Source organism: Astatotilapia calliptera, chromosome 6 (genome assembly GCF_964374335.1).
Source record: "Astatotilapia calliptera chromosome 6, fAstCal68.1, whole genome shotgun sequence".
NCBI lineage: Eukaryota > Metazoa > Chordata > Actinopteri > Cichliformes > Cichlidae > Astatotilapia > Astatotilapia calliptera.
Genome location: NC_137427.1, coordinates 7,913,413 through 7,938,103, shown reverse-complemented (window position 1 = coordinate 7,938,103; position 24,691 = coordinate 7,913,413). Strand labels below are relative to the sequence as shown.

The window sequence follows — 24,691 nt, the reverse complement described above, 5'->3', positions numbered from 1 at the left end:
AAACAAAGTGTGTGGTCAGCCTAGCCTTTATGAAATCACAAAATAGACTCTGTTGGCTCATGCAGGAATTTATAGGAGAAAAGCAGAACAGTCATATATGAGCTAATTTTATCTCCTCCATTCCAGTTTGACACAGTATACACCACCAAGGCACAAACCAAATACAGTAAGAATCTGTGGGACCAGAGTGTGGTTATCACTTTGTATCAGCTGACGAAAGACTTCTGATAAATGGAAAACAGAGCAGGAGGTGCTAGGACACACGTCCTTGAAGTGGACTGTAGCTTTGCCAGAATTTGTTATTACCCCTGGAAAGTCTGTGTCTGAGTATTGGCATCGCAAATTGGAGAAACAGTAGGCAGAGAAGGGAGGATGTGGTCTTGGATAAATGCCATGGTGGAAAAAGAGAAAAAAGAGAAGAGGATGGTGAATTTGTAAACAGATGGGAAAAAAAACAGAGGAGCTGTAAAGCTTTGGTACTACTTCAGAGTCTATTTCATGGACCCACAATGCAGATACAAGGGGAAGACATGTTACAGCTCTTTTAAAGATCCTATTAAATTGATAGTTGTCCAAACTGTTTCAATTAAAAATGTACCTTCAGAGATTTTTAAAAAAAAAAGTTGTATTGTATGTTATTTTTATTATTTGAATTCCTAAGTGTTTTATTTGTTCATTGCATTGATGTTTTAAAAATGTCCTATTTCCTGTAATGAATTTTATTTGATCTTATCGAGAGTTATCTGTTATTTATAACTGGTATTCAAATTCAAATTCAATTCAAATTCAAATTTTTATTTGTCACATACACAGTCATACACAGTACGATATGCAGTGAAATGCTTACACAACTGCTCGTGACCTAAAAAAAAAAGAAAGTAAAAGTTATGAATAAGATAGGAAATAAATATGAAAATTAAAAAGGGTAAATTTAACTAGGAAGGAATAAAATAAAATAAAATATAAAAATTAAAGTTAAAAATGAAATAACTGTACAACACAAATTAGAATGAAGGGTAAATTTAACTGGGAAAGAATAAGATAAAATATATAAGTTAAAGTTGAAAATAAAATAACTGTACAACAAAATACACCAATACACAATATAGAACTATGTAAGAATGTATGAGAAATATAAATATATATATACAATAACAGCAGCTGTACAAGTATTAAATGGAAATGAAGAATATAATGTCCAGTGTTGTGCAATCCACATTTGTAAGTGTCTTGTGCAGTGCAAATATGCTTAAAGTGATTTAAGTGATGAAGTGAAAACAATGTCCAGAATGTCCAGTGTGTGTGTAAGAACTGTATGTGTGGGTCAGGACTGTGTGGTGGTGTGAAGAAGCTCCTCCTCAGTCTCTCTGTGTTGGTCTTCAGGGAGCGGAATCGCTTTCCTGACCTCAACAGAGAGAACAGTCTGTTGTTGGGATGGCTGAGGTCCTTCATGATCTTCCTGGCCTTGGTCCAGCACCGCCTGCTGTAGATTGAGTGCAGGTCAGGGAGCTCGGAGCGGATGGTGCGCTCAGCTGACCGCACAACCCTCTGTAGAGCTCGTCTGTCCTGCATGGTGCTGTTCCCGAACCAGGTTAAGATGTTTCCCGCCAGGATGCTCTCTATGGTGCAGGAGTAAAAGTTCCTGAGCACCTTGGAGGGCAGTTGGAAGTCTCTCAAGCGTCTGAGGTGGTAGAGACGCTGACGGGCCTTTTTCACCACGGTGTTGATGTGACAGGACCATGACAGGTCCTGCGTGATGTGAACTCCGAGGTATTTGAAGCTGTCCACTCTCTCCACTGGGCACTCGTTGATGACGGGGGTCTGGTAGTTCTTCTCCTGCTTAGTGCTGAAGTTCACTATCAACTCCTTTGTCTTACTGACGTTTAGAAGGAGGTTGTTCCTCTGGCACCAGTTCTCCAGATTCCTAATCTCCTTCAGGTTGGCTGCCTCGTTGTTGTCAGAGATCAGGCCCACCACGACGGTGTCGTCAGCAAACTTGATGATGGTGGTGGAGCTGGTAGTGGCCACACAGTCATATGTGTATTTCACAACCTGACTTTCCAATTGTCCACTGACCTACATATAGGGTGTTTTAAAGTTTGACTGGTTAAATAGATGTACTGTCTACTGGTTTAGATGGTTTTAATATTCCTACAGTCTTCCTTTTATTCCCTGTTCTGCCATGATCTTTGACAAATTCGCTTGAGAGAGAAAAAGGTTTACACAGTTAATGCCTTTGTGAACACGCCACTTTAGAATTTGTTGCATAGAAACAAATCTTTTTTTCCCCTCTTGTTGTTTTTATTAAATAACTTCAGTCAGTACCTTCAAGGAATATTTTATAGAAAAGCTTCCTAAAGCTGGATAATGTTAGCACATCAGTAAGAAGCCAGTCCTTGGCGTTTGCAGTCCTGCCTGCTGTTAAAGTCTTTCTAAAACCAAGTAGGGGTGGGACATCTGCCATCTTTCCCTTTACAACACTATTCAATGCAGTCTGGCCCTAAAGGGACATATGCATGAGTAACAGTGTTACTAAGGATGTGTGAAAGTCTTGCGACATTATAAATGCACACAATCTATTTTTTTTTTTTTTTTTTTTTTTTTTGCACACAATCTAAAGCGATCCAGCACATTTTATTTTATTTTTTACCAACATGCATTATTCAAACTGCCCATCCTTTTAATATACATACATACTTCTTTGCATTTAAATATTTGATTCGATGCGAGATTCAGGATGGATTTGTTACATATATCTCTTCACCACTGTCATCCAAACACCATATGAAGTAATATCTTCATATAATAGAAAATTGTGTTTCATTCTCCAGAAGCCTGCCAGAGACTTTCAGAATCAATGAAAAAGTGCACCAACTGTTCTGGTGGCCCACCAGCTTACTAATCCACTTTAGGTTATTTTTTTCTTGTCAACAGTCTCTATATGCAGTGGCTGGGAAAACAAAGCCTTGGTATAACAATGCGGTGTCTAATTCCCTTGTGTATATTTGTGTAAATTTTGCGTTTGTCAAAAATCAATCAACAAATAGACAAAAATGACAACAAAGGATTAAGCTGCTGCCGCAGTCAAATTTAAGGCCTGTGCATATTAAATATGGACTCACTGAATCAAAAACAGATTCAAAGTGTGATATTTTTTTTCTAGGGAAAACCCTTAAAATTCCTCAACTTCATTATACATGAAAAGCCTGTTGTCTGTGAAGTGCTCGCCTCATATAGTAGGTACCGCAAGTTAAGTGCAAACTTCAGCTGATTTTCCCATGGAGAACACTAACCTTGAAGCAGTTCCTCTGACAGCAATATCCACATTCATTGCACAGTCTCTTTCAACTGAATGTCACTGCACTTGCAAACTGTTTTTATATGTATTTTCAGCAGTCAGCAATTCCTATTTTTTGGATGCAAAAAGCTTTTAGATTATAAGTATTTAAATGGCCAGAAAAAAAAATGAACGTGCTATAAGCTGGCTGGCTAATATTAAGGAAATGATTCAGCTCTGCAATTCTCTACCTGCCCTTCTTTCACATTAAGTATTTAAGATGTCACAGAGCAGTTGCACAGTTACTGGGGGAAATGGTAATTGCATGTGGTCACCAAGAAGTCCACAATGCCAGTTATACTGAGCATTCATGTCTATGCTCATAGGTGAATACATACAAGGACATATATACCTGCGTGCTTCTGTGTCTCACTATTGCAAAACATTTAGTTTTTTCTAAAATACATATTTATCTCCACATTGAATAAAACCTTCACTACATCTAATTTACCAGGTGTGAAATAAAATAATTAAGTAAATCAAGTAAAACAAAAGCAAATTAATATTTGCTTCTTCATGTAAAAACAATTCTATATTTGAGGGAACCAGTGAAACCCATTAGCTGATTGTTATCTCATTTTTAAACCTACACTTGCATCAATCAGAGAATCAGATGAGAAATGGCTTTTTTTTGGCTCAACTTCATTTTATAGAAGCTTTATAGGTTTTTCTCCATAACCCAGATGAGTATGAAAAAAAAGAATCAAAATAATAATATTCCCCTGCAGCTGGGATCAGAGCTATTATAATCTATATCTATTTGCGTTTGGGCTGTCTACCTCTCCCTTTCAATCTCAGCATCTTCAGTGCAACACCAATATAAAAAGAAATAGAGAAAGAATTGTGACTTGTGAAAAACAACCAGAGCTGGATCACATTTGAAGGAATTTATAAAGCTCTAAATGTACTGTGACAATCAGCACCCTGGCCTTCAACCATTCTGTTGAACAATATGACAGTCAAGGAAACGTCCATCATGACCACAGAAATCTGGGTGGTGAGGTTTAAAGATTTTTTTCTTCCTTTATCTTGAAAATCTTTTGTTACTTTTCTTTAGCAGTTTCTGTTGTTCAGATGTCATCAGGGAGAAAATGTACACATGTAACTTCTATTTAACTACTCTGATGCATAAGTCGTACCATTTTATCTTTAAATTAAACTGATGGATTTAAATTAACCTCCTGAGAACCGAACTCTTCCACGGCATGCATTTTTAATTTCTCTTTGATATTTGGGCTGATTGGGACCTGATGAATGTAAAAACAAAGAATTACCAGATTTATTTATTTATTTTTACCTTATTTTTGTTTCTAAGAAAAATGAGAGCCACATATGAGGATATTTGATTAAAATTTTGATAGAACATTAGCAGTATAATGTCCTTGTAAGTGGATATCAGGCCCTCATAGAGCAAAATTAAGTATTTTGGTCTAAATAACCCAAAACGTGATGCCCACATATGTGTACGCCAGGTCCTTGGAGGTTAAATATTTTCAACACAGAACACTTTTTGGCAAGATGGGAAAATGAGATATTTTCTTCATAAACCTCATGTTAGTATGACCCAAATCAAAAAACAATACTGTGACTCACATTTATCCTACATATAAGGACAACAATAGTTGAATAACATCCTACACCAGCAGTGTTCACCACATTTTCCTATTTATCTAATTAAATAAACGCATCATTAAAAGTGGCACACTGACCCTCTATTAGGTCATTCTTTCAAAGATCCTATATCTATCCTATATTTGCCGATAAATGGGAAAAAACTCTGAACCATATGTTTGGCAAATAGAGCTGATTACTATAAGGCTCCCCTCAACATATTTTATCTGATTTACCAGGTGGGAATTTATCCATGTTTAATTTGCCCTCCGTATAGAGCTAAGATCAAAAGAAATCTGTTTTCACATCCCTACAGTTAAAAGAAATTCAAAATTAAAAGCTAAATGTACTGTTGAAATGCCCATGCCAGCTAGTATATGCAGGGGAAACTAAATAAGATCTAAAAATCTGGATCTCCAAACATAAAAGAAAACACAAGGAACAAAGATGAAAGATCTTAAATGCCTAGGCATTTAATTCAGCTTGCTATCATGTGCTCCCATACAGTATGTTCCAAGGAATAGAAGTGATTCCTCTTCCTAAAAGAGGGGGTGATTGAGACAGGAAAGAATTTTAGGTCTGAAAGTTTAATCAGATTTTTGTAATCAATTGTAATTCCCAAATTACTAGTACATACATTTTTTCCCTAAGTTTGTGTCATGTTATTATATTTAAATTATATTGTTCTCAGTTTAAATGAGCAGACTTTATATGATACATAATATGATTTACAGCATCTATGAGACAGGTGCTGCTGGCGTCCCTGAGATGGCATCAGTGACTTAACACACTGGATATGGCAATAACGGGTGATGAAATAATGTCCCACCTATAACTAGTCCCAGAGTTTGCACTGGGGGCAGTGGCTGATGGGAGGATGAGTACGTTTTTCAACAAGAAGACCACAGTCCTGTCTGGAAGCTTTGTTTTCTTTGGTTTTCACTTCCTTCTTTCTTTTTCTTTTATTTGTTGGTTAGATTTTGGCACCAAAAACTTGAGAAAGTATAGGAAAAGATTGTGGTTTGGGTCAAAACTACTTGATAACATTATATGCCTTGAAAAACTAAGCATTTAAATTCAATGCTAATGGATCCTTTAAGAGTCTCAACTCAGTATTGCTATTACCTGGTGTGTCATGATAATGACACTAAAGAAAATATCGCATGTGCCTGTGAGATGACAGCAGCTTTGAGAAAATGACAGTATTTGACACCCTGGGAATAAGAACAGCCTTGTCGTAACAAATTTAAAAAAAATGGACACAGCAGATAAGAGTCCTGACATTGTCAACAGTTTTCTCGTGACAAATTATCCCTTCCAGTAATATCCTGCATATATCTCCTGAAGGAGTATTTGGACAAAACCCACAGAGAAAGCAGTGAGTTAAAACAGATGCTGATGATATATCACAGTGGCACATCCTGTTCATTAAAAAGGGATAAAAACACATTTGAATAATGTCATCAACATTTCTAAAGAGACATCATTTAACATTCCCTGTTAGTTCTTCCTCAAATGCACCCATATGAATTTTCTATTTCTTAACTTTTCTTCTTAGAAAACATTAACATACAATTGTAAAGCTTATACTGGATGGTTCTGAGTACTAAATGATAACAGTTGACTCTATAATGACCTCAGGTTCATATATTTATTTTCTTAGTAAAATAAAAAGTAAACTAATCCTGGATGGCATACTTGTTTAGTGTGTTTGGGGATGTATTTGGCAGCAAACGTCTGGGTTTCATTATAAACCCATAGTGGTAACAAGCTTCTGTCTCCTCTTCTCTCCCATATTCTTGACTTACTTCATTATGCTACTGCAAAACATGGTGAATCGCTGTGGGATGTTAATTTTAATTTAAGTATTCTTGTGAACCTGATTTTCATGGTTAATATCTCATTTAGACCTTTTGGGACTGAATAAGAATCTGAGAACTTGCTCTGATCACTGTACACATTACTGCTGTGTCTCTCATTGCATACTTCTATACTAACGCTCACTGTTTTGAGTGCGCAAGTGCATTAATACGAACAACAATGGCTACATGAAGAGCAACACGAGTGGTTAAGTGCCGACTACTATAAACCTCTCATCACAGTGGTTGCCATCTTAGCTAAATAGGGAAAAGGGTGGAAACACTAACCTCTTTTCAGGCAGCGTGAGACTGTACCTGTAATCTATTGAAGTTGCACAGGTAGTCTAGCTCCTACAGGAAGGCATGTCTATGCCTGCTGACACTAGAAGGTTTTCTTTGTCTCTCAGCACAGTCTCAAGAGTTGGGAGGAAATACCAGAAGGTGGGCCGTTACACACAGAGAGGTGGTCAGGGCCATAGAAAGGCCTCAACCCGCCAGAAGGATGCATATTTGCTATTTTGTCTGAGAAGGAAGAGGAGCACTGCCAATGACCTACAAAATGCTCTCCAAAACTACTCATGTGCATGTTTCTGACCAAACAAGTACAGACTTCATGCGCTTTTATTATATGATGTCCTACAACGTCACAATGATGCCATAGCATTTCGCACAACCACACTGCATGAATCTATGTTAACAACTGTATAAATAAAATTGAAAAATTGGACAAGTTGATCAAGTTTTTCTGCTCCAATCATATAGACAAAGATAATAAAATACAAGATTTTAGTATGTAATGCAAAGATCAGACATCAGAGTGAACCTTATGACCCAGGTTTACATGCACAATGAGACCTTGGGCAGCACTATTCCTACATTTCAGTAGTAGGGACAGTGCCAAAGCATTCTTCTTTAAGAGAATGGAAGAGAGATGCATGTTGGGAAATGACGAGGAGCAGGGCCATCTAGAAGACAGAAGGTGCAAAAAAATAAAGTACACAAGTTTTGGACCGTCCTCTCCAGCTAGCATCGGCACAGCACATGACTTTCCTGTGAAGAACCAGTTTATTTATTGTCGTGTTTTCTTATTCTACTGTGGACTTTCATGTTGTACTTTTATGCTTTGTCGTACATTGTCTGATGGTGTGTTATTTTTGTCATTTATTGTTTGTGTTTGACTGAATGCGGAATTCTTGGGTAATCTTTGTTAATATTTCAAAATATATGTCAGCATATGTAAACAAATGAAGTAGAAAAAACACAAGAACAAAAATAAAAAGTGTCTTATGCAGGTGAACTGGCCACCTGCACTGCTAAAGCAGTTCCAGTACACCGTGGCTTACTAAAACACTGTCTCTCTAATGTGCTGTTGTTTCATACATTCTCTCCTGAACGGTGAAGACAAATGGAGTATTTCCCTCCAGTTGTATACAGTACTGTGCCTCTGATTCAGAGCCTGAGGCTGTGCTTGCCCCACTATAATGGGCAACACTATGGAAAAGAATAAGAAAGTGTTGACACAGTTTACACACACCCTGGTATTCTTAACTGCCAGTGTCATAGTATCTTCTTTGTTCCTCATGCCTTAACTTTATATCACACATAGAAGTGTGGGATAAGCATTTCAGTTCATTCCTTTCCACCCAATATGCCTCTTAGTCTTTTGTAACTGAAATACCATTTATATCTCAACATGACTAATCTGCTGATCTATTTCCACGTATGAAACTGAAGAGGCTGCGTTTTCTCTAACTTTCTAATCTCCGGCCCCTCTCTTGCCATTCTATTTCCCATAAGATCAACAGGCTAATATTAGGAGAAGGATGATCCTTCTGTCTCTGTTCAGATGGGTGCCCTTTTGTCATCACTAAATTTGAGCTAATTCACTTGCTGTGGTGTCTCTCTTCCTGTACAGGACCTTAGAGAGATCGCCCTTTATATGTCTGCTACGCCCACCTTTCAGTTTATCGCTCTCCCTCTTTCTCTCTCACTTTCTTTTCTCTGGCCTTTCCCTATCACATGCTCTGATGATCTGTGCCCATTTAAAACAGCTCATGGATGAAGAAGGAATACAAATATTCCACACCCAGTTCCTCCCTACTTTGCAACTTTCCTTGCAGTCAGTCTTGTTGTCACTCACCCTGACTTATCACACGCTCTGCTGATCCATACTGTAGGACCAAACGGACAGATGTGATAATGTTGCAAGCTGCTGAGGTGCATAATGTGAGCTATCCAGGTGAGCTCAGGCCATAAATTAGCAAATCAGGATGCAGACAGAGTGAGGAAGCAGCTTTTCCTGAGCCTGTTTGTGCCACACCATTGTCTTGTGACTCTTGTGTGTGTGGGTGCATGTGTGTGTCTGATATGGATGGACAGAGCACATGGATGGTGATGCATGTGTGACTGCTTTGAGTGACAACTCTGTTTCCCTGCATTATGTATAGGGGTGGCTGATGGTCTACTCTGTGATTGATAGGGACACCAAAGGGATGATAAGAGAGTCTGATGGTGGTGTTCTAACAACATTAAGCACAGACAAGCTCTCTGTCCATTTCATCTTTTCCCACATGTGCTTCTCCTTTCTCAGAAAATGGCTTCTTTTCCGCCTAATAAATTTCATTTTATCCCAGCTTCTCTATGCTTTCCTTTCAGTGTAGATCTGCACAAATTCAATGTTTTTACACAGGCTACGCATGTTTCCTACGATACCATGAAATGAACAAAACAAAATTATCTGAGAGTAATCTGAACTAATACAGAAAATGAAATTGATTTAGAGCAACAGAAGGCAAATGCAAGCAGAAAATAAAGGTGAGAAGGCAAAATATGGAGATGTGACTATGAGGGTTTCTACTTTAATTGCGTAACGACGAGTGAGAACCCTGGGAGACAAGAATGAACCAGGACAGAATGAGATGGCGAGATAGAGACATGTGGGTGGATAAGAGAAAAGACAATAGTAACTGCATTAGAAGCCCTGCAGCCCTAGGCACTGGCAATATTGCATTTCCTGCTGAGAAAAACAACATGAAAACAGGCCCACAAAGGAGAGGGGATTCACTGCTGTGCCTGATACGGAGCTGCTATTCACCGTTAACACATCAAGACGAGCATGCAGCCAAGCAAACACCCACAACTATACAACCACACACTTGCACGTGCAGAAACTTCCAGAAGTTAGAAAAACAAAAAACGGAAACTGAATCTATAGCTATGCTAACAGTTCTCACAGGGTTTACTGGTAATTTTAAAGAAGTACAATATAATGAATGATTTTTAAAGCTGAGAATAATCTGTCTGTCATCAGTTTTGGAGGTAATACACTGAAATCATGCCAGTCTAGGATCCCATTATTTAATCTTCTTAGTCAGTCTATGGGGAAGAGGTCTCAGGGCTTCGGGTATATCCAGAAACTGCACAGAAAGCAGACAGGGAATATCTAGTTTAAGACTTCCTGTTCCGTCCTCTAGTGATCGATTGCAAAGCCAAAAATGAGTAATTACAAGTTATATTTGTGCATTTCAATTGCTTTTTTTGCCCTTTAGATTGATTATTTGCCAGTGACTGACCATACTAGGCTTCTCGTATAAAAAATCTTTTCCCTTTGCCACACATTCTGCATTTTAGATGCCTTTATGATTTATACTGACCGAAGTATCAATGACAAGCAATCTTTTTTTTGTTTTTGTTTTGTAGTTATTTTCCCTTTACTTAGCAGAGAATGAAGATAAAAACAACATCAGAAAGGAAAGGGGAGTGACAGGAGTATAATATGCAACACAGGCCCTCTGCCAGAGACTAAACTGCAGACATTTCTGTTATTGAAAGTGCCTTAAACATCAGACATCAAACTCAAGGAGATCAGTCTCGTAACTATTTTGTAAAATGACTCCCCATGAAAATTTCATCCATCTATTATTAGATGATGTACAGTTTTTTGTACATCATCTAATAATAAATGCCTGCATTAAATATTTGGTCAGTCCAGAAGCACAAGTATTTCATAGCATAGGTGAAACATTTGAAGCCGTAATGGGCAGATTATCAGCTTTTTAAAAAAAAAAAAAAAAAAATCAATGGCAATTCATCCAACTGTCGTTCACCACTAGAGGTCAAATAGTCAATCACACCATGAAAAATGAACCATGTTGCTTTCATGGTAAGAAGAATGCAAGAATCCCATCTTCAAGTACTTATGATGTAGAAATAGAAAACAAAGTAAGAGTAAGACAATGCTGTATATTTATCTTACTTAATATACTTTTATATGCGCGCATGTGTGAGTGTGGGTGTAGCGTCGAATGCTGACCTTTAACTACTGATTACACTCATGGGCTTGCATGAGCTGTCTTTGGTCATGGGGGGGAGACTGCTTTCATCAATCACAGTCTGAGTGTGTGTGCATGCCTGTGTATACACACTTCACATGCATTCTTTTATATTACACTTAATGATGAAAATAATTTCAAATGTATGTTACATTGACTCATTATGCACAAGAGTTTGAGCATGTAACTACGGAGAGGTCCTCTGAATGTGTATCTCTAGTACATTGTGCAATGTGAAGACACATCCAGAGATGCTGCTGACTGCATGTAAACTAAAGCACAGCTGCATTAAATTCTATCCAAGCACATCTGTCTGGGAGATTTCAGAGATTGTCTTTTCAAACTGCACAAAGCACAAAGGAATAGCTCTCATTGGATTTCTCTGATTTGTATGTGTGCAGTGATTTCTATACTATTCTGTACTCTACATTCCAGTTTAAATATAGTTGCATTATATAATATTAAAAATTACAAGTCCCTGTGACAGCTGGAGCATAAATAAAAGAGAGAAATCTAAAACAGATATGTTATTGCCCAGTAGGAGCTCAGAAGAGCAGCATACATGATAAGCTGAGAATGTCTGCTAACATATAGCATGCACAGCTGCAGCAGTGGGTATTTTCCCATCTTACAACTCAAACGAATCCAATATATTTGCATGGATTTGAGAGGGGTGTTAATCAGTGCAAGTGCAAGTTACTTTACAAGGGTATGCAACTTTTGGCTTTCACACCTCATTTTACAACATGTGCTCTGTGTTGGCATATAAATACAAGCCCACAGTAATTTCAGGACGGTCCAACTCTCTCCCACTCACATTTCTGCAGAGCATTTATAAAAATGTTATTATTATTATTATTATGCTGCCCACAGCTACTACCATGATATGAGATCAAGCAGGCAGGGAAGCAAATCATCACTTCCATCAGAACCAGTGATAAGCCTGAAAGGGTGGGGCTTCTCAGGGTTCAAGATTTGCTCCCTATACTGTTGCTGGGAGACCTATCTTATAAAAAGCTGTGTATAAGAACACATAAGAGCTGAGATGAAGGTGTTCTAGGGTGTGCAAAGCTAAAACTCGAGTTGTATTTACCCAGAGGTGCAATTAAAAGGTTTTGTAGGGTAATTTCTTAATATAATCCGGAAGCTAAAACATGCTTCTCTGGGCTCTAAATATGCAAATATGCATACTTATGTATGTATATATAATGTATATATAATATGTATCTACAGCTCTTTATTCTGCAGCTGCAGGTAAATCAAGCATATGGTCATTTTTTTTCCAAAAAAAGAAAAAACCCTCAAGTATAATTTTCCTGGACAATTAAATAAATACTGTACACCTAATCACTGAATTTAGTCTCCAATAAAAAGAGGCATAATTACCACTAACACCTCATTTTAATGGAGGTAATGAAAATCTCAGTTGAATGAATTGTAAACCATATTTTAGAAACAAAGAAACAAACCTGCTAATGCAGTTTTGGTCTCCCCTCCACTTCGGGTAATTTCCCTGCCTAATCTATCTGCTGTTAAATGAGATGAGGGTAGTGGGTGAAGGCAATGGCTTAGCTTTTTATCTATAGTACACCAATAACACCAGTGAGGGTCCAAATTCCCATGAATGCCCTGTTTTAATGAACTGTGCCACAATGTGCGAGTGTGAAAATGCTGTGAATATGTGAGCAGTCTGCTAATTGATATCCCCAGCAGATCTAAGTCATAAAGCTCTATTGTTATTGTCATTGTCATTGTCTGCAGGTTAAGGACACATGCATGCCAAGAAGGAAAACCTAATCCAAGGCAGAAAGGCAACACAGAACTCATGAACTCAATGAATACAGACAGTAACTGAAACTAAGACTAAAAAAAAGTAATGAAATAAGTAAAAAATGTAAACAATAAGGAAAGTAAGAATCAAATAGAAAATATTTGAGGACAAACAGAATTTTAAAGTCCAAAAACTTCAAAAATCTGGATCTAAGACCCAGGACCATGACAGTTCTATTTTTCCAGTTACCAAAAATCTTACTGTTGTGATCACTTTTACCTCAAGCTTTACAGACTTTTTGCTTAAGAAAAGAGCTGTTTGCACCTCCATTAAGATTAGCCACAGAAATGATCCAAGCACCATCTAACCTATGGCATTTCATTAGCATCTGAATACTTCTAACACCTATTTATATTTCTACCATTTTCTTTGTTCTATTTTTATGTTAAACAGACACTTCAGCCTCTTAAAAGTCCTCTTTACTGATAACAGTTTTCCACATTATGACCTCTTTTGAGGGAGAAGTTGCTTTGTTAATAATTCTGATCATTAAACAGATTAATTCTTAACTTTAGGAAAAAATTATTAGAAAACTTTTCTTCAAATTTTGTCACTGGTAGACACTCGTTGTTCTAGACAGCTTTATCGATATAAGATTCAAATCTTTTGTTCTATTTTAAACACATTTTAGAGAAACAAATAATTTACAGGGTCTAGGAAGGTGTGCTGTAGGTGCTAGTTACCTGGTTTATAATGAAAAGTGACAAAAGAACAGTGGTTCAAGTGGACTGGGCAAGAACTAGTGAGGGAGTGGAGTCCATGTGGCTAATCATTACTCCCCTAGTACCACCTTATTGCCTTTTCACTCTATATAAAAATATGCATTGATTAGTGCTTTTAAACATCAAGAAGTGATACAGCCAGGAGTTTCTGAAACTCACACAAACACCAGCAACATTTTTATTTTAAATGTATGTGAATGACAGAAGCATGTTTATTGTCTTTTTACTCTCCTCACTTACTGTTTATGGGATCCTGAAGCAAAAAACAGCAACGATGCAAAACTCTCCCAATGAGAAGCTATCCATCTGGTTTCACACTGCTGAGTGAAGAGTGGGAACAACACCGCAATGGAGGTGTTAATGTTCCATGCCACTCTCGGAGTTTCTCCATGGGAAGAAGGGATGAGAGGCACAGCCTGAAAGTACTTTATGTACAACAACAGAGTCTTTAGTGTGACCAGCTGAAACTGATTCAATTCTAGATAGACTATCAGAGGATTACACTCCATAGTCTGTAAGCCTTCAATAGCAGTAAAAGATACCAAATCACACTAAAATACTGCTTTTTATAAAATAAAATATGATAAGACTATGGACGTCCTTTTGCACTATTTCCTTTCAACAAAACACTCAATAGATCATTAGGCAACATGTGCTCTATTGTATTCTTTTTTCCATTTGTTCAATTGTATTTTGGCCTCACCTTCTTGGCCTTTCTGTGGCAGTACGTAAAAAAAAGAAAAACATACATAAAATTAAGAAACAAACAAAAAACTAGCAGGATATGATTGCAGACAAGCTCCTCGGGGTAGGCTGAAAGATAGACGCAATCTGAGTAAAGCTGATGTAAACAGGGCATGGTGAAGGATGGTGGAAACAACAATATATCACAAAGTTTCTGCATGAAAAAAACCTAGTTAACTATGGAATCCTATGCAAAAGTATCTGTGAGATTAACAGTTTTAATCTTGTCAGAATCGAGACATCATCACCCCGTTGGGTGGACAGTTGAACCACCAGTTTGGTTATTGATAATGAATAACGATTAATGAATGGAGTGCTAGAAAATGTTGTATTGTTTTTCCTCTGTTGAATCCTACTGATTCTGGTGGTCATCTTGCGCTCTCCTCCAGCATAACTGTGAGAATACAATTAGCAACCTGGGAGACATTTCCTTCACCTCTGGAAAATATCTGTGCCCAAGACAACTTTTCCACATGCTCTCCTTTCCGTTAATTTGACAGCATCTAAACATGTTGCCCTTATGTGTGAATGAGAACCCCGGTCACTTTCCTTGCAAGTCACCATGGCAATCTTATGAGGTTGAACTTAGTATCCTGATTCATTTTCAACACCATCCAAGTCTGATATGCACGTGGCCATGCACAAGAATACACCTACACCTGTCTCCCTTATCAGATCAACTCAGTTTCTAATCTCCACTAAGATAAAAACCTAATATATATATATATATATATATTTTTAAATATGAGACTGCAGCATGCTGAGATAGTTTACTCCCTTTTTTTCAAGTAAGAGACAGCTGCCTCGGTAGAATGTGCAGAAGGTACAGGACATCTACTCACTACCTCGCAGTGATTTCTGTGGACAGTTACTTATGGGCACAACTGGACATTACATGAACTTTGTACTAGAAAGCTGGAATGTTAAAACCTGAGTAAAAACAGCTTATATTTTAGGGGGTTTTGGAGCACAACATACAGTGCAAGTACAAAAGGAGTTTCAACCCTGGTTTACAAAGCAAGGTCGGAACGCAAAATGAAAGTCACAGAAAAAAACAGGGGGGAAAAGTCACATTGGGCGGGTCCCTAACGGTCTGTGATGCCTTTTAGTTATTTTCAGTGTGGGAAAAATGTGTGGGAAAAAAATAAAAGTGAAAAGAAGAGACAAGAGCAGAATATTGAAAGTTGAAAGTTACCCTTTATGGCAGCTGATAGCTGATGCAGCTAACCCCTGTCACAAATATATCAAGACTTTGGAACATGTGGTGAATGTCATGGATTTCTAACATAAAAGTGATCCATGTGTCAAAATGTATTTAAGTGATTTCATCTGTTCACAATTCCACATTACATTAAGAATAACGATTAAATGTTACACAAGGGTGCATAAGTGTGCCACTGTGCATCTCATTAATCTCATTTAAATTTTACTTTACTCATCTTTTGATAGGCTTTACATGTCTTTTGTACATGACATGCTTACTTAGTGAACTTCATCTTTGACAGCATATACTTTGCATATAAGGTGTACGGCCAGAGAGAGTTTGAATGTAGTATCCACCCGGAAATTCTGATCTTATATGAGTATTTTTTCAATGTGAATTGTCTACAATACATAGGCAACTATTTACACATACAGTTACTCAAAATTAAAATCCAGAAAAAGAGAAACCAAAATCACGTACTTGCAATCATGGTAAAACTTGTCTGACGTTCAAAGGTTTGCCTTCAGTCATTTGCAGTATATTAAAACTGGAAAGACAGTAGGATTAACTCACACACAGACAAAATAACCACTAATAACGCTACCACAGCACTGACTGCATGAGTATAAGCAATTCAAGGTCAGTAATTAAATTACTAAATTACTAGTTAAATATAACATTTGTCTGGGCATCTGCTGCATTGGAAAAACTGGTGAGTTTATTTAAATTGGTGAAAGAAACTCTGTGACCTCTGCCATCAAATTGAGCTGGGAAACAGCAGGTCAAGGGTTTATATATCTTTTTCTAAAGCTTTGAACAGTATCAGCAGCACAGTGGTTTCAATCATGGGAGAAAAAAGGAATAAATATAGAATCAACAGCTCCTATGTTGGCTGACAAGCCAAATGGAAAATTCAAACTGTCGGTCAGAAAGGTGACCAACAATGTAATGGTCTCTCTAACTGAATTCCCCTGTAGAGTTTAGACAACCTGCCAGATGTTACAAGCACTTTATAAGCCTGACCAATAGAGGCTCGGGGCTAGAGTGCAGTAGACAGTAGCCACTTTAAGTAACCAGTACATAACAGTCATACTGGAAGTTGTAAAACTGAATCTGGAAGATTGTTTGTTCTTATGAAACAAAACTAGGGTGGCTACTGAGATAGCTGCTGGGGCCTCAGCTGGACCACAATTGTGCCGGTAGTACTGTTCCCCAAACCAACTGCTCCACTTATCCCCTGCTGTTCAGAAGGCACATGTTTGACCTTTTCATGTACAGTCATCACTAGTGATAACCACTGGGTTGTTGCTTATGACCCAGCAGTTTTCAGCAGTTTTCAATCTAAGAGCCCATAATCTCCAAGCCCAAAGGCAAGTTCTGCTGTTATGTCATGAGGAGACCTAAGGAAGAGCATTTGGCACACAGGGCTTGAACTTTAGAACACTGAAAATGGATATTAAAGTAGAAGGATTGTTGTTTTAAACCTCTATGTACATCTAGCATGAATGATGGAGGTACAAGCACAAGTGGATATAAAGAGACTTCTACTGAGTGATCTAAAAAAAGCAGCTGTTGTGAAGCCAGCTGCTGAGAAGTTGGTCTTGAATGGGGATGTCAGTCAACTTGAAATCAGGTAAGATAAGGTTTCAGTTTTTTAAATTGCCATTACCAGCACTTGTTGGCCAAAAATTCTCTGTTAAGCATAACAGTAAACTAATACATACAGACAATGCTAGTTGGCTCAGCGAAAAGTCTCTGTCCCTGAATGGATCAGGAAAAGCCAAGCGTAACTTTATAAAACATCCGTGGAGAAACAATACATCGTAGTCCACAGATGCATTCTGTTCAGTCTGATAGAACAATTTTGTATAAACTTCCCAAATTCATATGGGCAAAACTTGGAACTGCTGCCAACAGCACTTATACTGAACATCTGGAGTGAAACCTTTTAAAAATTCGATTTCAAGCTCCTGATTTTTAATAAAGTTGCTAAATCTTCAGTTGATTGAAAAAAGAACATATTTTCTTAATTTTGAAATTATTTTATGTATTTAAAAAACAAAGGGGTCCTGCAGTCTGGAAAATCACCTGACCCCGACGGGTATCCTTCTGATTTTTTAAAGAAGTTTTCTAACCAATTGAATCCACTGTTAAAATCGACTTTTGAAGAATCTTTCCTCTCACAATCCTTACCTCCAACAATACGTCAAGCAGTGATCTCCCTAATTCTAAAAAAGGATAAGGATCATTTAGATTGTGGCTCATACCGTCCAATATCTTTGCTGAACACGGACACCAAAATCCTTGCTAAAGTGTTGGCCCGCCGTTTAGAGAAACATCTTCCCCCCATTATCTCACCTGATCAGACAGGCTTTATCAAAAACAGGTACTCGTTTTTTAATATTAGACATTTATTAAATATAATCTATAGCCATGTCAAAGGTAATGTATTGGAAACTGTTATTTCGCTTGATGCTGAGAAAGCGTTTGATCGGGTGAGATGGGACTTTCTTTTCCGTACGCTTGAAAAATTTGGCCTCGGGAGTAATTTTGTATCCTGGATAAAAGTATTGTACTGTGACCCTGTAGCGGCCAACAATAGTCTGTCCCCCTTTTTTCAGCTTCAGCGTGGCACACGACAGGCGTGCCCTTTGTCACCTCTCCTTTTTGCCATCGCAATTGAACCGCTAGCTATTGCTCTGAGACACTGTGTTGAGGTTGAGGGAATACGTCGAGCATAAAGTCTCTCTTTATGCCGACGACATGCTCTTGTTTATTTCCAACCCTTCAAATAGCCTCTCATCCTTTAGATGTACTTAAGGAATTCGGGACAATTTCCGGATATAAGGTGAATTTCGGGAAAAGCGAGGCAATGCCTTTAGGTACAATAACCGGGGAACTTTCGTCTATTCTAGCACCTTTCAAACTCAGCTATAACAAGTTTAAATACTTAGGCATTTGGATTACGCAGAACCATAGAGACTTGTATAAAACTAATTATCTTCCTTTATTGTCTAAGCTAAAGGAGGATTTTGGAAAGTGGGAGTCCTTGCCTCTTTCGCTGGGTGGTAGATTAAATATCATTAAGATGACTATATTTCCTAAATTTCTATATCTTTTTCAGTGTCTTCCAATTTTTTTAACTAAGTCATTTTTTAATAATCTAAATAGTCAATCTCCTCCTTCATTTGGAACAAAAAACCACCTAGGCTGAAACAGAGTGTATTACAAAGACCGCAGAGCGTAAGAGGCTCCCAAATTTTTTGTTTTATTACTGGGCAGCTAATATAAGGGCATTATTGTACTGGATAAAAGACCATGATAATTTATCATCATCATGGGTAACACTGGAGCGGCTATCGGCTATCTGGCTGGGTTTTAGTTACACTGTTCTGGATGGGGGGGGGGGGGGGGGGACTGTTTGTTAATATTGCCGTAATTGTTGTTGGAAGCAATTCTTTGTTCAATAAAAAGACCTTGATCAAAAAAAACAAAACAAAAAAAACAAAGGGGTCCAAATACTTATACATACTTGTATATAAGGATTCCTCTTTCTGGACTGTACAGCTTCATTCTTGCCTTTCTTGTTTTATCAGTAACAGGTTTGCTGAAAACCACCAAGCAACACAAGAGGTGAGAACATAAGAGTATTTTTTTTATATACCCATCTGCCAGACAAACAGTACTGTGGAGACATACTTTGATTAAGAGACAGATATTTCTGGATACAGACAAGCATGCAGAGAAAGAATGGAGGGGCTTCAAAGGCTGTGTCTGTGATATGGTGCCTCTGTGAGCTGAGAACCACCACTCACATCCAGCATGCATTACAGAGGTGATTTTAGATTGTAATCACTGGGGATAAACTGAGGCACAAATACACCCCATCACGACCAGCATAACAATGACCCCTACACATACATGCTCGTGAGGCAAGGGTGGGCATCAGCGTGTGAATGTGAATGTATGAAAGAAACCAAAAGGGTGTAAAGAAACTGAAAGTAGAAATAAAGAAAGAGCAAGTGAGCTACACATGGACATTCACAGTGGAAGGAGTCCAGAGAGCTCACAGGGTTTATAAGGCAGCAGATGGGCAATTTCAACACCATTAAGGATGGAAGAAGCAATTACCGAGCCAACAATCTTCACATATAAATGCATGCTTGCGTGTGTGTTTGTGCTGTAACCCACATGTGTAAATATGTAAGTAAAAGCCGTGTTTTCACCCCTTTCTTTGCTTTTATCTTTAAGGATCTTTTAGGATTTCTTTACAAATCCTACCATGTGGATTCATGGATTTTTTTTTTCACATTCTGTCTCTCACAGTTGAAGTGTACCTCTGGTGCAAATTACTGACCTCTGTCATCATTTTAAGTGGGGGAACTTGCACAATCGGTGGCTGACTAAAAACTTTTTTGCCCCACTGTATACACACATATTGTCCCCGTTTCCCCTCCCTCTCCCCTCCAGCGAGGAGTTAAACAGTTTGATGGCATGTGGGACAAAGGACTTTTTAAGTCTGCCTGTCCTTGACTTTGGGAAAAGTCAAGGACCATGGTCCATAATGTCCATATTCCATCTTAATTTGTTTTTATATAAGTGCGGGGAATGAGTCTTCAGTTGACTGTTTTTTAATAGGCAAAAAATAAGTAAATGGCGAGTAGAATTTTTTTCTTTTTTTTCTATTTTTGCTGATCCGAAAATTGATCCGATCCGTGACTTAAAACCGTGATCCAATCCAAACGGTGAGATTTTTGATCCGTTGCACCACTAGTCAGCAATGGTGAATTTCAAACTGAAATTATTATTTGGATACTGATCCTAAAAGCTTTTAAGACACTGACTTTAACTACAGTCCAAACTATGTGACCCAGACACAAAATCATCAGAAAGCAAAGTTTTTGTTTATTTACAAGAAAACTTCACAGAGAACCTTTAATATAAATCGAATTAAGTCGATATGAAAGACAGCTTTTGAGTTGAAATAATAAGACAAATAACAGAGGTGGGAGGTTTGTGACACCAAGACAGTAGCTGTCAATCATGAGCAGCCTCCATATAACTGCCATCTGTTGTTTGAAATAACAATGTGATGATTCACTGATTGGGAAAACTTAAAAACTGTCAACTAAATTAATCCAAACCATCTTTAAGCCTAATATTCATCCACTTGCTGGATTCATAGCTTGTGTTGCTCTTAAATCACCAAAGACTCACATCTGGTTTTAACCTACACACACACACACACACACACACACACACACCACACAACTTACATACCCTAAGGATTTGTTTTCTGACTGCACGGTCTGGCAAGGTTATAAAGCTGCTGTCACTCAGTCTCAGGCTGCTTATTCTGGGTGCACGAGATTAGGCCTGCACAATAAATCAAAAATTTATTGTCATTATGATATCAGTTTAGGAGTTTTGTCTTTTGGTGAACCAGTTTTTGTCTGAGTGTGTTGCTGGGTCTGAAGTACACTGGGATGTCGTGCTTGGAGAGAACCCTCCTGAGTTTCTCTGATACACCGGCTACATAGGGGATGACAATGTTGTTGCATCTGTCTTTCTTATCCTCCCTACCTGGTGTTAAGCACACTTATGGACACCCTTACCCTCAAAAATGGAGTTTGTAATGGAAAGGCTCTTATGAGAGAGCATGTTGTTCTTTTCTCAGTAAGGATTTCTGGTGTTAAAATCAATCAGAAATTCTTTGCTCTCTTTCTGCAATCGATTTAGAATATATAAGTTTCAACCTTCTGTCAGTTATTAGTGATGGTGTGCTAGAATCCTGTTTTGCCTCATTTCTTTTAATTGATCAAGGCCTGTACTTGGAGATAAACGTCTTCCTATTTACTTGGGCAACCACATGTTTGTGTCTGTAGCTGCTCTTGTGTGTCTGTGTGACAAAATTATCAAAAGAGTGTGTGAGAGGTCACTTTTACTTGCTGGAATCAGGATACATGCGTAAGGAACAAAAATTAGTGAACTCTCCTCACTTATGTGGAAGTGGCAGTCTCTGTGTGCATGTGATTGATTATGGGTGTGCATGTGCATGTTTTGTAAAATCTTCACTTCATTATGTGCATCTGTAATTGAATTAGTCATTCCATGCTCATATCCAGCATCGACAGGAGCAGACTATGGCCGCGGTTACATTCTGTCAGGATGGTGGCAGTTTTTTTTTATGTGTGTGGGGAATTTTTTCTCAGTTTTTTTCTCTTTCTCTTTTTTTCTCCATGATAGAGTTAAGGGGGGAATTTTCCACAGGGTCACATTATATGGTGGTTAAAAAAAAGCCAGTCTTGGTCTCATTTAGTCTCACAAATTAGACTTTGAAGAGGCTCTGTCCACCCATAGCTGTATTTACATATAATGTGAAAAGTATCAAAACAGTACACTCATGAATCATTTATAAGAGCACTTTCTTTGAAACAGCTGCTGAAGCATGGTAATTCCTGGCTGTTCTTAAATTATACTCCACTATGACTACTGCTTCTACTGGCTTTGACCGTCTTTTGCTTTCAGACCTGTCCTTATTCTTTGTGGCAAATATTCAACAACATGCTGGTAACCCCTTTGGTGCCAGCTGTGGGCTCAAGGCTGGAGCCGAACAAAAACTCCCTGATAACGACTGTGTTGAGTCTGTCCCTTCCCATTCCATGCAAGGCCACCTGGGTTGGCTGGAAGACTGTTTACTTAGCCTAGCAGGGCGAAGGACACTGTCTCAGCTGAACTATGGACGCGCAAACACATACATATACTGATACTGATAAGCACTCACTGACGCATCACCCTCCCTACCCTGGATCCAACGCCACCTCAAACGCTTACCTCCCCTCTGATGTGGACATCGGGTCAGCTGGAGGCGCAGTCGAAGATTGCAGCGGTCCCAGATCAGATGTACACACTGGAACACTTTCCCATGTTGCTTGTCTGTGTTTATTGTGCTATGGTGTGTTGATATCTGTTCATTCCTGTATTATCCTTTTGTGTTACACATTTCGATGTTTTTTTCCTCATTACCTAGCCTGACCTCTCTCCCCAATGTGATGTTTGTGTATTGTATGTACGGTCGGCAAGGTCTGTCATCTCGGTTGTGGGCAAAAGACCTGCAACTGACAAATAAAGGCTATCTCATCTCCTCATCTCATCTCTCATAACTTTTCTCAGAGATTTCTGTCCATTTTAACATGTTAGCATCATGCAGTTGCTACAGATTTCTTTGCTACACATATGTGATGCAAATTCCCATTCTACCACATCCTACCACAAACTTTGAGATGACTGTGGCGTGTGAATTATCCTGCTACAAGCAACATTTAGAAGATAGTTACATTATAGTAATAAAGACACAGTGAGTTGGAACATTCCATTTACCAGTGTTCCACTGGTAGAGGCCAAAATGTACTAATAAAATATCTCCCAAACTGTTACAACACCACTACCAGATGCATGAACCATTGATACAAGGCAGGACAGATGCCATGCTTTCATACTGTTTAAAACAATTCCTGATCACAGCAAAAATCAAGACTCATCAGGCCGTTTACAAATCTTCTATTTGTCATATTTTGGGTAGCTTGTGCAAATTGCAGGCTAAACATCCTGTTGTTAACTGACAGTAGTGAACCCAAAGCAGTCTGGCTATTTTCCTCTGACCTCTGACATCAGCAAGAAATTTTCACACAACCCTAGAGATGGTTGTGTGGAAAAGTAACAATAGATCAGCAGTTTCTAGAATACTCAGACCACCCCGTCTATCACCAGCAACCATATAAGGTTCAAAGTAATGTAAAACACCTTCATTCTCCATTCTGGGGTTTTGTTTGATCTTTATCAGGTTTTGACCATTTCTACATGTGCTAAATGTGCTCAATTGTTGCCATATGATTCAGTGATACTAATGATGAAGAGGTGTGCTCATAAGGTGTTGGTACGCGTATCATGTAAAGACATGCGCTGTAATTTTTATAAGAAGAACATTTTACTAAGGTCTTATTTTCTCTTCAGTATGAAAGCATGTTTGACTTAAAAAACCAAACAAATAGTTAAATGTTGTGCTTTTGCATGCCCTGTCTTTTGGCTAAGCCTGCCTTTGAGTGCAAGGATTAAAGATGTAAAGTTGGCAAAGGTTAAGCAAAATCAAAGCTTAATGAGTGCCAGAATCCACACACAAGTAGGAAAATGCAATATGAAAGGCTGCAAAGTCGAGGCTGTTAGTTAATGGCCCTGTCTGATAGTTTTGACTGATAATTCAATAATATAAAGTGGGTATTTTAGATTTTCCATCAAGATAGCCAAAGAGAACTTTCTTGCTTGCTTGCTTTTCCCCCCCATTGTGCCAGAATCTCAATTTAGCACAAAAACATGCTCTGCTTTGCAGGAAGATTGCAATCTTTGGTTCAACATTTTCCCCTTGCTTGACACCCATTCAAAATGCTGAAATTAAACCTCCCCCTGTCACTACTTACAGGTACAAAACAGCACTGCTGCACTGTTCAAATAGCAGAATACAAAAAGAAATGAGCATGAAAAATCAGAGCAGAGAGGGAAAGATTGGAAAGATTGTGTGTCCGGAGAATTAATGAATAAAAAACACAGCAAATTTTCAAATTCAAATTTCAAATTTTTATTTGTCATGTACACAGTGAAATGCTTACACAACTGCTCGTGACCTAAAGAAAAATAAAAGGAAAAGGCTATGAATAAGATAGGAAATAAATATGAAAAATTAAAAAGTGTAAATTTAACTAGGAAGGAATAAAATATAAAAAATTAAGGTTAAAAATGAAATAACTGTACAACACAAATTAGAATGAAGGGTAAATTTAACTGGGAAAGAATAAGATAAAATATATAAATTAAAGTTGAAAATAAAATAACTGTACAACAAAATACACAATACACAGTATAGAACTATATAAGAATGTATGAAGAAATATAAATAAATAAATAAATATATACACAATAACAGCAGCTGTACAAGTATTAAATGGAAATGAAGAATATAGTGACCAGTGTTGTGCAATCCACATTATGTCTTGTGCAG

At 38.0% G+C, this 24,691-nt stretch overlaps 1 long non-coding RNA gene across 1 annotated transcript; it reads right to left on the bottom strand.

The window, feature by feature from the left end:
* Positions 1 to 777: 777 nt before the first annotated feature.
* On the bottom strand, positions 778 to 24,570 carry LOC145429375 (uncharacterized). The gene is made up of 2 exons (XR_013909609.1): positions 24,318 to 24,570; positions 778 to 862 (listed from the first exon to the last, which is right to left on the bottom strand). It is a non-coding gene; the product is annotated as an uncharacterized LOC145429375 (long non-coding RNA).
* Positions 24,571 to 24,691: the final 121 nt, after the last annotated feature.